General features: G+C 36.2%; 1 long non-coding RNA gene across 1 annotated transcript in view; it reads right to left on the reverse strand.

Annotated features, from left to right (window-relative positions):
- Window positions 1-1,255: 1,255 nt before the first annotated feature.
- Window positions 1,256-15,886, reverse strand: part of LOC132593342 (uncharacterized) — a 74,616-nt gene continuing 59,985 nt past the window's right edge. Inside the window, exon 3 of the long non-coding RNA XR_009558675.1 lies at window positions 1,256-1,335. This is a non-coding gene — a long non-coding RNA (uncharacterized lncRNA). The remainder of the gene's footprint in view (window positions 1,336-15,886) is intronic.

The following is a 15,886-nucleotide window of genomic DNA, read 5'->3' on the forward strand; positions in this document are numbered from 1 at the left end:
GTTAATAATATATAAGTAAAATGCCAAGTATTTTTAACTCTCTTCTTTACTAAATCTCTTGCTAATTAAAACTAAGGTAAATTTTTTTTATTAATTTGGAATTTAGCAGTGGTAAAAATTTCTGTTCGTCTTTTCCAAGAGGAGGCTAATTAGTGAAATAAATGATCAGCAGATTAATTGATAGCTGAGAAATGAAAAATCAACATTTTGTAAGGTTGTTTCTGTGTTGAGTATCCCTCCATTATTTGGCCTTCTCTTGACAAAAACTGACTATGTTACAAGAGCACATAGCCAAGAATGAATGAGTTAAAAACAAACAAGAAAAAAAAAAATCCTCATATAATACAGCCAGAGAAATGCTTTTTTAAGAATAGAATTTTCTCCCTGTCAGCAGCTCCAAATACTAATACAGTCTTGATTTCCAAAAAAAACTTTCCTTCTTAGATCTGTTTTAAATAAAATCTGATCACTCTAAAAGCAAAACTTTGCAGAAAAATATATATTAGTGGAATTGATATATCCAGTAGTCTGACAGTTCCCTCGCAGTCATGTGCACCCCAGTATTGGGTTCCACTGTCCTAACAAAAAAGACCCACAAAAAATCTATTAAAGATGCTGTATCACTAATCTTATACTAATATTCAGAAATTATTAGGCCCATCTAAGCTGATATAGCTTTCCGTATTTTCATTTGCTTCACATATACAACCCACTGATAAATCTCTTTCCTGCTAAGCATTCTGTTCCCCATTTCTGAGATTACATAAATCAATTTTATGAAATCATCTTGCAATACAGATGCTCTCTTTTCTCAACCCCACATATTCTCATAAAAATTTAACAGGAAAATTTTAAAACATCTCGTCAACATTGTTTTTACAAAGCAACCGTTAGTTATAAACAATCTTTTAGGTCTCAAGGAGATTTAAGATACTTCAAAGACTTGGTCTAAACCCCCTAAATCCAGGTTGCTCTTATGTATTTTCTAAAACATGGTATGTTAAGTTTAATGCTTAAAAATTTTTAAGTGTTTTGTTATGCACTGGAAAATCTTAAACTGATCTCATTCTAAGAAACAGACATTTCTGGAATTTCCATTTTCACTAGTTCTCTCTTCAAAAGATAAAGTAACGTGCCTCTGTTCACTGTTTTTATATAAACGTCTTTGAACTTATTTAAAGAAATCATACATCTCATCTGCCCAAGGTAATATATATTAAAATATTTCGATTCATGTTAAAAAAAGAAATTACTCACCACTTAGTTCTTGCAGATGGCCTTCTTGGTTACTCTTCTTATCAGGAAAGAGGCTGATCTGTTTTCTTTTCGTATATCCTATGGGTCAGTGGCAAGAAAAAACAAATAAAGGCCATCTTGATAATTATTAGAAGTTTCTGCAAATATTAACCACAAGAGTCATGCTAATCTGAATTGCTCAGTTAATATTCAGTGGTACATAGTTCAATTTTTCAAATTCTGACTTAAATGACTTATAAAAGCATGCACAATGGTGAGTATTTATTTTAAATTAATAGTCATGGTGTATGTTTTCCCCCCTAAGCTTTAGGTGATAATGTAGACCACGTTTACCCTGGCAGGTTTGGGTTATTTGAAATTCTTTTTAAAAAAATCACAGTTTTAGAGGGCAGTATTTTTTATTTCACAACAAAGATTCAGTTGGATCTAATAAATAAATTCCTCAGCTTTCCACTGTTCTTTGCACTGGTAAGAAGGAAGTATAAGCAACAATAATTTATTATGTCTTGTTTTAGTACATATTTTGAAATTTTTACAACTAAGAGGAACACAGATAGTTCTTTAGAGGTTTGTTTCCTCTAAAATAAAACAACATGTATCTCTTACCACTGACTGGACATATTCCCCTTAGTTTCAAAATTAGAGAATAAAAGACACAAATGTTTGTCTATTTGTTCTAATGCCAACTCTGTTTATCCTTGCAAAGTAATGGAAGCTTTAGAGGATTTATTTTCATGCCTATTTTGCCCAGTGAGATGTGTAGTCTTCCCACCATATGTGAATACACAGGAAGTGATAAGTGCTCAACCAGACACTGAAAGGTCATCGATAAAAAAGCTAATCTTATTGTAAGATTAATTCACAATCAAAACATGGCTGTAGTTATCATTTGCTTTGCGTTTTCCGCATTTTCAAAATTTTCCAAAGTGAATAGAATGCAGCTATTTTAAAAAGAGAAGAAATTTTGAATCATGGTTTCACAAAAACTTGTGGCAGATTAAACACCATCAGTTTCCTGGCCCAGCTCTTGAACATACGGAGACAGTAATAAAAACAAAAGGTATGATATCTCCCTCCCCTCAGAGGAAAAAAAATTAAGTGGTACTCAGCTGATATTCTGTAACGATTGCTGCTAAAAGAACACCATATTTATAGTGAAAACTGAGTTTATTCTCTCTCCCATTACAAAATTAATACCTTAATAAATTTCTTTTTTTTTAAATTTTATAATCCTGAAAAAGAAACTTCCTTTTGAGCACTTGTACACCTTGTATTGTTAGTTACTAGAGCGTAGCAAGTTCAAGATCTTTTATTTCTTCTCCTTCCCCTCCTCCTCCCACCTCCTCTTCCTTCTTCTCCCCCACCACATGTGCGTGTGCGCGTGCACACACACACCAAGCACAGAGTTTTATGTCTGGCCACACGGCAATTATTTAAGCAATATTTGACACCTACTGGATAGTCATGATGTTAGTTAGGCAATGACACGCTACCATAGAAGATTCAACTAATGAAGTTAGAAAAAGGATACTTTTTATAGTTTATAAACACTCAGAGCCCAGGTTCCTACAGCGGGAAAATCAGTGTTTACTCCGGTTGCTTTGTCATTTTCTCTATATTTTCTTCAAGATCCAGCCCCCGTCCATCAATAGAGTATCTTTAAAAGACTTATATAAGCATTTTGAAATTCCCAATGAGATACATGCTAATTTTCCAATTTCTCATTCTCTTGCTGACCTGTACAGTATAGTAGCCAAGTTTTTTAACTATCCAGATAATAATAGTAACTAACATAGTGCAAGAAGAGAGAGAGAGAGAAAGAGAGAGAGAGAAGATGATAAGTATCCTTGGAATAAAATGCAAATTACTTAACTAGATTGCCAAAGACCATGCTAACTATCTCCTTCCCTCTTATATAGAAAACAGATGCCTATATTTTACCCTGTATTCACTACATCATTCATTCTCTTATTTATTCACTTATCTTTGTGTCTTTTAAGTTTAATTGGAAGTCAGTAGACAGTCTATACAATGGTTTTAGAGAGTGATTTGTATGGTACTAATATCAATATATCTATAGTAAGATTAATTACTGTATCCTATTCTGAAGACAACTTGTCAGGAGGCCACCTGTCCTGCAATAAGTAAATACCATGGAGTTATAAATCTCTGTATACTTAAGAAGATAAACATATAAAGCTACAAGAAAGACTAAGTTTGTGCATATCCATGACAGGAAGTCAGGTCTCATTTCTTTTCTTGCAAAGAAGATTATCGGAGAATCATTCTGTAATGAAGAATCCTAGGCCTGGGATACCCAGGCTCATCAAATTAACATTTTTCACTGCACTGAATCACCTTCCTACACTATTTAGCACCCAAACATGTTTTGTCCTGGGCAGTACACTTGGAAACAAACTTTCCAAAGCTCAGGGGGATGTTGACTGTGCAGGATCTCTTTTGAAATGCTAGAGCAGGAAAAGGGAGTCAAAAGTTTTGACCAATTAGAAGTTAACGGAATGGAGTGTCTTCATCTGAACTTCATACCCCAGGAGTTCATGCTGCCACGTCTAAAACCCCATTCTCAGACCACTAATCTCACCCAATTCCAAAGCCACTTCTTGCCTATACATATTTTTAAAAAGAGACCTTAAAATAAAGGATATAGCTTGTGTCTGGATTTAAAACATAAATGCGTTTAATCAAAATGACACAGGAGAGAAAGGGAATTGGAAAGCACCGAAGTCCTGTTGAATCTCATTGCATTAACTCTAAACCTCACATAGCTCAGGAAAGCCCGTGTTTTAGGTTATAAAAGAGTTAATGACATTTTGGGGGGAATTATGATTTTATCCCTACTGCCACTGCTGAGTCTCAATAACTAGAATCTACCTCTTTAAAAGCCTTCTTGCAAATTGAATGAGATCTACTTTATTTCCTTTGAAACCTCATATACATTGAGATTTTTGCAAAAGTGTTGCAGATGCTACCAAAGGGGATTTTCTTTTTCAGAGTTATCTACAATGATTAACTATTATTAACTACATAGTAACAACCACCAGCTCTATACTGTAACTGACTTTACACAATGTAAACCTTAATTCAGTTGGAATTAGGTTAGTTACATGGTTTCTTAACAGAATCAACTGAATTTCAAAGCTAGTAAACTGTTGTGTGTTACAAATTTGGTTCCATGAAATGTTTGGTTCCAAAAAGGTTTCAGGTATTCCAGCAGGTGCTACGTGGATCTATGTAATAAATCTATGTAATAAATAATATCCTAAAACAAAAAGATTTTAATACTCATGTTTGGATGTTATAATTAAACACATTATGCAAGTTAGTCTCTCGCAACTGAGGCCACAATCAAAGAGTGGCCCAGTCTTGAGCAGTACTTTATCTATTTTAGTGGGAAGAATGTAAATTCTTAGTTACATAAAAAGCAAATAGAAGAAACTCATCCGCATCAACCATATCAGCACTGTGTTGAGAGGTAATCAATAAATATCTGTTGGACGACACTTTTTTACAGAGAACATGTACAAGTGCTAACTGCTGTCCATTCAATCTAATATCATGCCATCTGTTCTTCTTGGAGTTCTACTTTGCAAACAATGAATATTTTAAAATACACGTTGGAGCCAGATTCATCACAGTTGCAAGGCAGAACACCATAAGTATTCTACCCAGCCCCTTAAAAATGCAAATGAGCCTGCTGTCATAGAAATCAAGTGCTCACTGATAAAACCAAACCAAAAAAGGCTAAAGAGGCTCTGTTTACCCAATGGAAGGAGAAAACTAAAGTGTAAAATGAATATTCTGTGGGAATATGAGAATTACAATAGTAAGTAAGCAAGCATACAAGACTTTAGGGTTAGCACAATCAACAACAACAAAATCAACTAAATTGCACCCGATGGAAGGTCCACAAGCAAATATAGCTAGATCCTAATAGCTGCGTATAGTTTCTTTTGGATAACTTTATTAATTAGACTATCTGAAAACAAAAAACAATTTTTTTTTCTGTTTTCCAGTGCCCTTTTTTCTACCTGGTTCAAATGAATAGACAAATTAAATAACTCTTTACTCCTACAGTGCTTCTTAGAGATAAATTGTATGAATATGTCATGGAAAACAATTCACAATCTGGTAAATGGACAGTAAAAAATGGGGTTAGATTTCTATTTCTTTCAAGATAGAAAGCAAATTTCCATCTATCTATCACATGAACATACAGATCAAGCAGTGCTTGACACTATATACAATCAAAGCAGAGTGGAGCACAAAAACTTATACACAGGGCTTCCCTGGTGGCACAGCGGTTAAGAATCCGCCTGCCAATTCAGGGACACGGGTTCAAGCTCTGGTCCAGGAAGATCCCACATGCCACAGAGCAACTAAGCCCGTGCACCACAACTACTGAGCCTGCGCTCCAGAGCCCGCAAGCCACAACTCCTGAAGCCCGGGCGCCTGGAGCCCATGCTCTGCAAAAGAGAAGCCACCGCAATGAGAAGCCAGCGCACCGCAACGAAGAGTAGCCCCCGCTCACTGCAACTAGGGAAAGCCCGCGCACAGCAGCAAAGACCCAACGTAGCCAAAAATACACTGAAAAAATAAATAATAATAAAATTTTAAAAAAATCTTATACACAAGTGTCCATAGCAGCATTATTCACCATAGTCAAAAAATATAAAATCTAATGCTCATTAACTGATAAATGGATAAGTAAAATGTAGTATATCTATTCAGTGGCATATTATTCAACCATAAAAGTGGATGAAGTACTGATACATGCTACAATGTGGATGAATTTCAAAAACATTATGCTAAGTGAAAGAATCTAGTCACAAAAGACCACATATCATATGATTCCATTTATATGGAATTTCCAGAATAGGCAAATCCATAAAGAAAAGTAGCTTAGTGACTGCCTTGAGCTGGGGTGAGAAGGAGGGAATGGAAGTGACTGCTAATTGTTGGGGGTTTGTCTGTAGTGAGGAGGGGAATATTTTGAATTAGATTGTAGTAATGTTTGCACAATCCTGTGACTATACTGAAAAACCTTGAATGGTACACTTTGTGCTGTATGGTATGTGAATTATATCTCAATAAAATTGTTTTTTTTTTTTTTTTTTAAGCAGATGGGGGTTTTGGGTAATTATCTGGGCTTAGATTTGTTATTTGGAGGCACAATCGTCTACTTGTTTTTCTAAACAAATTCTATCAAATTCACTAGAAAATTACTGTCAACTCTATTTTTTTGAAAAGATAATTATTGTATTTCAAAACTATTTTAAGGAGTTTTTTAAATCTCCCTTCTTAAAAAAATCTGATAAAGTTATAAAGTATGACAGACTTTAAAAAAAATTGTGTCAAGGGTTTCCCTGGTGGCGCAGTGGTTGAGAGTCTGCCTGCCGATGCAGGGGACACGGGTTCGTGCCCCGAGTCCGGGAAGTTCCCACATGCCGCGGAGTGGCTGGGCCCGTGAGCCATGGCCGCTGAGACTGCGCGTCTGCAGCTTGTGCTCCGCAACGGGAGAGGCCACAACAGTGAGAGGCCCGCGTACCGAAAAAAAAAAAAAAAATTGTGTCAAAAGATAAAAATCAAAAGTGATACCATGATCAAACTGGCATTATTTTTTTTGTCTTAATCTTTTATTCATTCCTTTTTTGTTGTCATTTTCCTGTTCTACTAGGAGAATAATTTGCTTCAACTTAACCCAAATGAGGCTTTGTTCTCATATTTGTCAGCGTTAACCTGAAGCTAATCATTTACCTTGAGTGGTGTCCAAAAATGACTTATTTTCAGGATAAGTTAATAATATCTGAAATAACACTGTTATGCTCTGTCACCCACCGACATACTCTGGAGTGAGAAAAGAAAATTCAGTTGGTTAACTGACCTTGTACAGTTTAATTGTCAAATAAATTCCATAATGGACAACTCAAAAATCTAATTTGGTAAAATCCTGAGAAACTCCCTCCTACTCCTTGTCCCTCCCTCATGCTCTCTAAAAGGTTCAAGAAACAGCAATTATAACATTGACATCTAGCTCTAATTTGTGGAGTATTTCATATGTCTGCCTTGGTATTCGTAAAATTAACCTAGCTTTTCTAGAACCTAGAAGATGTTGTCTTTAAATTACAAATTTCATACACTGATATATTCTGCCATTTCTTTTTGGCAGAGACACAAACTGGAAAACCTTGTAAATGAGAAATACCTCAGGTAACAAAAATCGTATGTCACTTTTGGCTCCATGAAAAACTCCAAATCTCTGAAATATGGCAGATCTTTTCCCACAGGAAGATCTTAATGAACTCCCAGTGTAGATCTGTACCTTATCTTTGACCACTGTTTAAACTCCGTCTCTGACTAACAAATCAGGCGAGATCTCCAAAAATGATTTATGAAACGGGAAAATCTCTGCTCAACAGCATTCCAGAAGTTCATGACCATAGGAGTGATGCCACAGTAGAAAGTAAACTATGAAGCGTCACAGATCTTGACTGAAAATTGCACCCCATGACAGCTGAGCTAATCTCAAGGTGTTTTAGGTGACAGGGAAATTGAAGTGAGGGCCTTTGGACAGGCTTTCCTCTTTAGCTATCAACCAAAATGAGTTCTGTGAACATTTACTGAAGACCTGAAGCTCTGCTCAGCAGCACAGAGGCAGGGCCAAGCAGAAAACAAACCCAGACAAAGATCTTTGAAAGACAACAATTTTCAGATGAATTTTCAAATAAAATTACCTAAAAGTATCTGCCATTTCTCCAACAAACTTAAATGTTTAGAAATATAAACACAGCACATAGTTTTCCAGTGTTTTATAAAGCTCAAGAGCTTTACATAATGATCATGGGCATGGCAAATGATTTATAAAGAGTAAAATTTGAAAAATAAATGAGATATTAGGTAGAACTGAAAAGCAAAATGTTATAACAGTCACAAAACATTATCGGACTATTAGGTTTTGCTTTTGTGAAAAGAAATGATATAATAATGATTTTATTTGTTCAAATAAAACACACCTGATGCTCTTACAAATGTTTAGGAAAAGAAAGTCTGTCTTTCAACCTCCTGGTGGTAAACATCCATAAAACATCGATATCTTCATCAATGATTCACCTTATACATGAAATGTAAATAATATCTGGGAATAAATCCATTGTAAAATTATGTTGCCTAAATCTTTCTAGTTTAACACCAAAATAAAATGAGTGAGATTTTCTGCTTTCCCCAGCATTTTTTTTTTTCCAGTAAGGGTTTTGGAAGCAAATGGAATAGTTCACTTTTACTTTACATATTTTGAAGCTTTAAGACTTGCTGGATCCCTTTATAAAAGCTACCTGTGGACCAATCCTGGGCCTCATGTTCATTTCACAGATGCCAAGAATCTAGGGCTGCACAAAGCAGAGTCCCGGAGACAACGTGTTAAATAGCAATCATCGGGTCTATTAAAGTGGTTCCAAATTGTCCAGCCCTGCACTCAGGATTCACAATAATTCCTGGTGTTGGCGCTGGCTAAGCGACAAGTTGATGGGGCAGAAGGTGGGGAGGAAAATGACCCCGGAAGCAGAGTGTTGGTTTTACACCCGCTGAGTATCTGTTACAAGTGAATTTCCTCTGGCGCCAGCAGGTACTTTGAGCAGGCATCCAGAGGGATCCCAGAGGAAAAAGGATGGAAGTGGGGGAGATGGAGCTGTAAGTTTGGGGATCAAAGCTTTAAAAATCTCGGAGGAAACCGGTAAAGATCCTGATTGACTGGCCCAAAAGCTTCAAACGAGATGCGGAAGATATTTCGAATTTCTGAGGCTTAGAGCAGCAGCGGAAGAGGTAGAAAGGTGGGGAGTAAAGAAGGTCCCAGAGGAGAGATCTTCAAACCAGGCCAGGGGGGTAAAATTCCAGACAAGTCCACAGGAGGATGAGAGGCTTCACCGTTGCTTTTCACCCCGGGGACCCCAAAGGGCAACTCCAGCCGTTAGATCATGCCAGCGTGCTGGGGCTGGGCTGCCACCGCTCTCATTGGTCCCAAGTCGCGGGAGAGGAGGCTGCCGCTCCCGGGCGGGCCAGGGGCGCTGAGGTGTGCGCAGTGGCCGCGGTCTGGGAGGCAGAGCCTTTAAAGCCCGGCTGCCCGCTTGAAGCGCTCAGAAAAAGTGACTGCGATTTATTTGGATTAGTCACTATACAGGTCTGGGGGAGACAGCTATTTATCCGATGCGGGTCCTTGACAAATTGACTGGGCAGTGATAGAGAGGACAATCCCTCTGACCCCGGGCAGTGCTGGGGCGGAAAGCGGGATCCTCCCAGCTGCTCCCTACCCAGAGCTGCGCGCACCTCCGCGGAGATGCGCATCTCCACCTGCGGATGTGCCGCGGCCAGCTACCCGCCCCAGCCCGCCCGGATACCCTCTCCCGGTTGGAGGGATTTGGGCTGCAGCCGTCAGGCCCTTTCAAGGGAGATTTCCGCTCCCTCTGCGGCGGAACCTTCTCCCCAGGTTCCGGGAAGGTCACCAAAGCTGAGATCTGCCCTGCAGGTGACCCAGTTCTAAGCCCACACTGGAGGGCCCACTTTGGTAAAAATTGTTTGGTCTGGCAGCATCCGGGTCATATATCAGAAAGGTCGTTTGGGGTTTTTAGAGCGCTGACAAACGATTTGAACCCGAAATTTAATTCCACCTAATATGGAATGCAACCTAATGTACTCACTGGTCCCTAATTGAAGATAACTTAGACCCTGGTGTCGCCGATTCTGCAAAAGCCTACAGCGTTTGCTTTTACAGTTAATACACCTAACGAGAAAAAACAAACCAATTCATTCATTCTCTATTTCTAATCTTAATTTATTTCTTAGAATTTATTTCTGTCATTAATATATGAAGTGCTACATTAAAACCTTCTCAAAACAAAGAAGTTTGTACTAAATATCGACCGGCAAAGATAAATAGGTAATTTTGTAACTTGAAATACAATCAAAAGGATTTATTTTCCTAACAGTGTATGCTTTTAATGTAATTTATTGTTGCCTCAGCTTTAAGGCCAACGATGTATTATAGTAACGCAACGATGTAAGACCAGACACCTAAAATGCGGAATTCTGAACAGGAACTCGAAGTACTGATGACAAGTAAACACGATCACTTTGCTTTTAGAATCTGAAACAGCACTTTTTGGACAATCTCTGAAAAGCTCTGCATCAAGCGGTGATGTTAATTTCTTTCATCTTTTGCCTTTATTTTGGTTAAAGACCTAACACTGAGAGAGTCATTTGAATAAATTCTTTCTTATTCAGTAAGAGAAATCGGATCCCTTCAGTTAAAAAGATGAAAGTTCAGTGTGGCCAGAAGATGAGGGTTTTCGCCCTTTTGATGGAGACTATTTGAACCTGAAAATTTTGCGTGGCTATCTATCTTGCTAAAAGTCAGGGCGAGGAGATAATGTGTAATCTGGCTCTGATTTCTTCTAGAAAGAAAACATTGAAATGACTGCTCATTTATCACTGTGCCCACCCTCCCCCTCTTCCACCTTGGTTTAATTGACTATGTAACACCGAGCTGTTTGTGTCTTCCCTTGACTGTTGGAAATGAAACCAGCTCCGTTGAAGGGAGAGTTTTAAACTATCAGGTTTGATATGGAAAGAAATCATAAGAAAAACGTATAGGAAGTGGTTGAAAAACTCTACCATCAGCAAAAACACTGGCGAACCATCTAAATTTTGTGATGACTCATCAGGTTTTTCTTCTTGTATGACTGCTTGGTGAATCTGCATATGTAGGTTCCCTGACTAATAGTCACTACTTAAGAGTTAAGATACTGTTTGTGACACTATCCTTAAACTGATTGCAAGAATACCTACTACAGTGACTATGGAAATTGAAATAATCAGATCATTTGTTTCTAGTCCAGATAGTTATTTTAGCCAAATAGGCACAGCATTTATTTTCTCTAAGTAGATACCTAACATCACAAGAGGAAAAAAAAAAAAAAAAGTCTGTATGTATATATAAGATTCAATCTCATTGTAATCATTTATATAATATTAAAACAATAATAAGATACATTTTTCAGTGATCTTATTAGTCAGGATTTCTTAAAACGGTAATCCACAATTTTGACAAGAAATCAATGAAACAACTACTCCAAAATACTGTCTGAGAATGTATAAATTAGAACAATCTAAAAATGTTCAAAATTATTATTTAAAGATTAAAAAATACATATGCATTTTAACCTAGCAATTCTATTTCGGGGAAGTTGTTTGACATAAAGAATTAATTAATATCATATGGGATGTGGATAAGGATTCTTATTTAAGGAATGCTCATAATAACAAAATACTGGAAACAAATGTGTACAACAGGAAAAATGATTTTGCCATTCAATTGCGTCATAGAACATTTCGTGACATCCAAAGATATTGATAACATGTAAGATAACAAAATGAATGATTATAAAATACAATTCAATGTTTTGTAAAAAATATATTTATAGAAAATATCTCAGAAGATATATATGCAGGTGGTTTATCACAGGGTAATGATATTCTACTTTTTTGTTCAAAAGTTTTATATTATATATATGAAATTTTAAACTACAGAAAGATTATGTGCTAGAAAGCAAGTCTTCCTTTTTCATGCTTTTATCCATGTTGCTACTGGAGTTGTTGGCTTTTTCCATATTGGTTCACAAATTTCTTAATAGATTAAGGAAATAAGCCCTCTTTCTAGTATGTGCTTCCAAGTATTTCTCCTATTTGAAATCTGTGCTTTGATTTTGTTTATATTTAAAATATATATGGAAGCACATTTATCAGCCTTTTCTTTCATGGCTTTCGTGTTTCATGTTTGCTTGGAAAGCCACCACCCCCCTGCCTCCCCCCACACACACTAAAATTAAATTTTTAAAAAGTTTCTCACTTTTCTTCTACTAGTTTCATAGTTTTAATTTTTTACTTTTAAATCTTTAGTCCATTTAGAATTTATTTGAGTTCAAGCAGTTAAGTGAGGATACAGCCTATTTGTCCTAACACAGTTTATTAAGGAATGTATTTTTCCATTGATCTGAAATAACACCATTTTCAAAAATAAAATTTTCACTTATATTTGGATTTCTAGATTCCTCATATTGTTCCAACAATGTGTCTGTTTACTCAGGTGCCAACACACAATTATTTAAATGAATATAATTTTATAATATATTTTAATATAGGGTACCATTCCTCCCTTATTACCTTATTATTTTTTATATTCTTTTTTGGAATATACCTGGCAATATAAAATCCAGTTTATCTAACTTAAATTTTCTTCTTTGTATTTGTATTGATAGTACATTATATTCATTAATTAAATAGGGAGACTTGATGTCTTCAAAATATTGAGTCTTCAGACCAAGAGCAATATAAATTTTCATGGTGGGTTTTCTTTTCCAGTTTTTTTAAAAAAATGTTCCTCAGTGAGTATTACACTGCCCAGAAGGAATTGTATTCTGTGAATTAAAAGTGTATGTTCTTAAACTTATAAGATCTTGAGCAAGTTACACAAACACTCTGTACCTCCTTTTTCTCATGAGTAAAACAGAAATAATAATAACTCCTACTTCAGAGAGTTGTAATGAGAATTCAGTGAGAAGCTCCTCAAGGCACAAAGTGTGTGCAGCAGTAGTAAGTGCTCAATACATATTTCCTATTACTAGATACTGAACATTGCTTTTTGAATTTTTTCCTAAGTGTTTAATTCTTTGTTGTTGTTATTATTGTAAATGGAAACTTTTCCTCTTTTATCTCTTCTAGCAGATTGTTACTTGTATTAAGAAAATTGTTGATATTATGTATCAATTTACAAACTGCCATCTTTATTAATTCTCTTATTCTTTCTGTAGCTTTTCAGTAGGTTCTCTTCAATTACCAAAGTATGTAATTTTATCATCTGAAAACATTTATAAACAATTATACATTGTCCTCCTGAAAACAATTGTAAATTGTCTCTCTCCGATGAAGTTATACTAACCCATTTCTTCCTCTTGTATAATTGCCTTGGCTAAGACTACTAGAACAATAAAGAATAATAGTAGAGATAATACAATTTTTTTGTCCTTGGCTTCAATGAGAATGTGTCTAGTTCCTTGTCACATTACAGAAGTTTCTATTTAGTTATAAGTTTTTTTTTTTAATGAGTCAATGTTAAATTTTATCAGATGACTTTAGCACATGCAGACGTGACTCTGTGGGTTTTTTTCCTGAGACCAATTAACGTAATGAATATATTAATGGATTTCCTAATATTAAATATCATTGTGTTCATACATATAAAAGTGTGTAAGTATACTTATGTGTATCATATTAGTCTGTTCATATGCTGCTTAGTTCTATTTACTCATATTTTGTTTAGGATCTTTGAGATGATTTCCACAAAAATAGACTAGAGTTCTTGGGCATGGTGAATGGCTATTACAAGTTCAAGTATAATAGCATTTTTAAAATTTGGTGTCAATATTATACTCACTTCATAAAAATAACTTAGAAAATTTTTCTCTCTATTCTCTGAAACTGCTTAAGTAAATGCAGTTATCTGTTCTTTAGAGACTATAGAATGATAAAATCATCTAGTTCTGTTGCTTTTTTGGTGAGGAGTGTGGTGGAAAGTCTTGACAACTTTTCATTTTTTCTAAGGACTATTAGTCCTCATCTGCCTCATCTGGTTTGAGTTTTACTATATCATATTTTTCTTCAAAATTATGCATTTTTATCTCCACAGCCGGACACAGTAAATTTTCGTAATGTCAAGCTATGAGAAAAGGCATGGAAGATACTACTCCTTTCTATATCACCACATCAGTGAAGATGCCATATTCAGATCTACCTCTCACCAAAAACTACTATTTGTCTTTAGCTTAAAAGCAATGATAAGCATGATATCCTGGCCCCAGGATTCATGTTTTCAAAGATCACTCCAGCTGCATCATGAAGAATGGATAGAGGGGGGCAAGAAAGGATGTGGTAGGACCACTTTGAACAAATCCAGTTGCAGCTATTAAGGTGAGGGGTGGTGGTAGCTTGAATAGTAATGTTGGTTGGGAAGATGAAAGAAGTGAATAGATTCCATAGCTTTTTAGGAGGTAGAATCAACAGAACTTGGTGATAGACTATCCTCTATGGAAGGTGAGAGAGAAAGAAATGTCGAGAATCAGTCCTGAGTTTCTGGCTTCTGTAGTTGATGCTTTTCCAGAGGAATGAGGCTCACATGATCTGTGTCCATGGCTTGGGAACAGAGATGACCATGGGAACAGGAGTATCTCAGTTTCAAGACTCATGAAAATGTGAGCATAATTAAGAAGTTAGTATACATATCTAAGAACCTAATACAGGCATCTGCAGATATTACAAAGACACCAAACCATGTCCCTGAAATAGTTCAAACAATTATAAAAAGATGGATCCCCAAGAATCCACCTCTGAGAGAATACCATTTCATCTGACAAGGAAAACCATCTGGTAATTACTCCACTGAGAAAGATTTCTATCAGAAAGGGGTAATTAGGAAGCAGTGTGAAACAGTGGAGAAATACCAGTCAGGAAAACCTGGATTCCATCAGCTTCTCCCTGCTGCTGAATGAGTGAACTTGGGTGGATAATCACTCTGAGTATTAGTTTTATGTCTGTAAAGGGAGATGATGACATCCACCTAAAAATGTTATTATGAGGATTTAACATGATGACACACGTCAAGCACTGAACCCTCCTGGTACACAGTAGTTCTTTCCCTTCGAATCAGAAGTCTCTCAAATTATTACCACATTTGCTTTTAATAAACAGGTAATTCCTAAGAGTAAATCAGACAGTCCCTCACACTTTAGTGCAAATTATTTACTGCCTTTTAAATAAAAATATCACTTTTGGAGGCTAATATTGATGAAATGAGTTTGTAATCTTGTAAATTCTTAATAATGAATGCAGAAAGAATTATTACAAAGGGTATATAAACCTGTATTTCTATAAAACTACCAAATGCATTGAAGGAATGTAAAACACAATACTGTCACAGTGAAATTTGGTCTTTTAAAAGGCGCAGGACATTGATTTTTCTAATATATTTCTTTGCTTTGAACTTCTTTAAATGTCATATGGGAGAAAGGTACTCTTATAACTGTATAACACAGCTTAAAAGTTTCATCAAAATTATAACAATGAGGGCTTCCCTGGTGGCGCAGTGGTTAAGAATCCGCCTGCCAATGCAGAGGACACGGGTTCAAGCCCTGGTCTGGGAAGATCCCACATGCTGCGGAGCAACTAGCCCCGTGAGTCACAATTACTGAGCCTGCGCGTCTGGAGCCTGTGCTCCGCAACGGGAGAGGCCGCGATAGGGAGAGGCCAGCGCACCGCGATGAGGAGTGGCCCCCACTTACCGCAACTAGAGAAAGCCCTCGCACAGAAACGAAGAGCCAACACAGCCAAAAATAAATAAATAAATAAAAATTAAAAAAAAAATTATAACAATGATACAGTTCTAATTGTGTTATAAAGATCTTAAGAGCTCAAATATTTTAACTGCCTTGAAATTGTTGTGTTAGTCAATGCTTATTAAAATGCATAAATTAAAGCCATGGCTTTATAGTCATTTTGTTATACAAAGATT

This window comes from Globicephala melas, chromosome 14, assembly GCF_963455315.2.
Source record: "Globicephala melas chromosome 14, mGloMel1.2, whole genome shotgun sequence".
NCBI classification, from domain to species: domain Eukaryota; kingdom Metazoa; phylum Chordata; class Mammalia; order Artiodactyla; family Delphinidae; genus Globicephala; species Globicephala melas.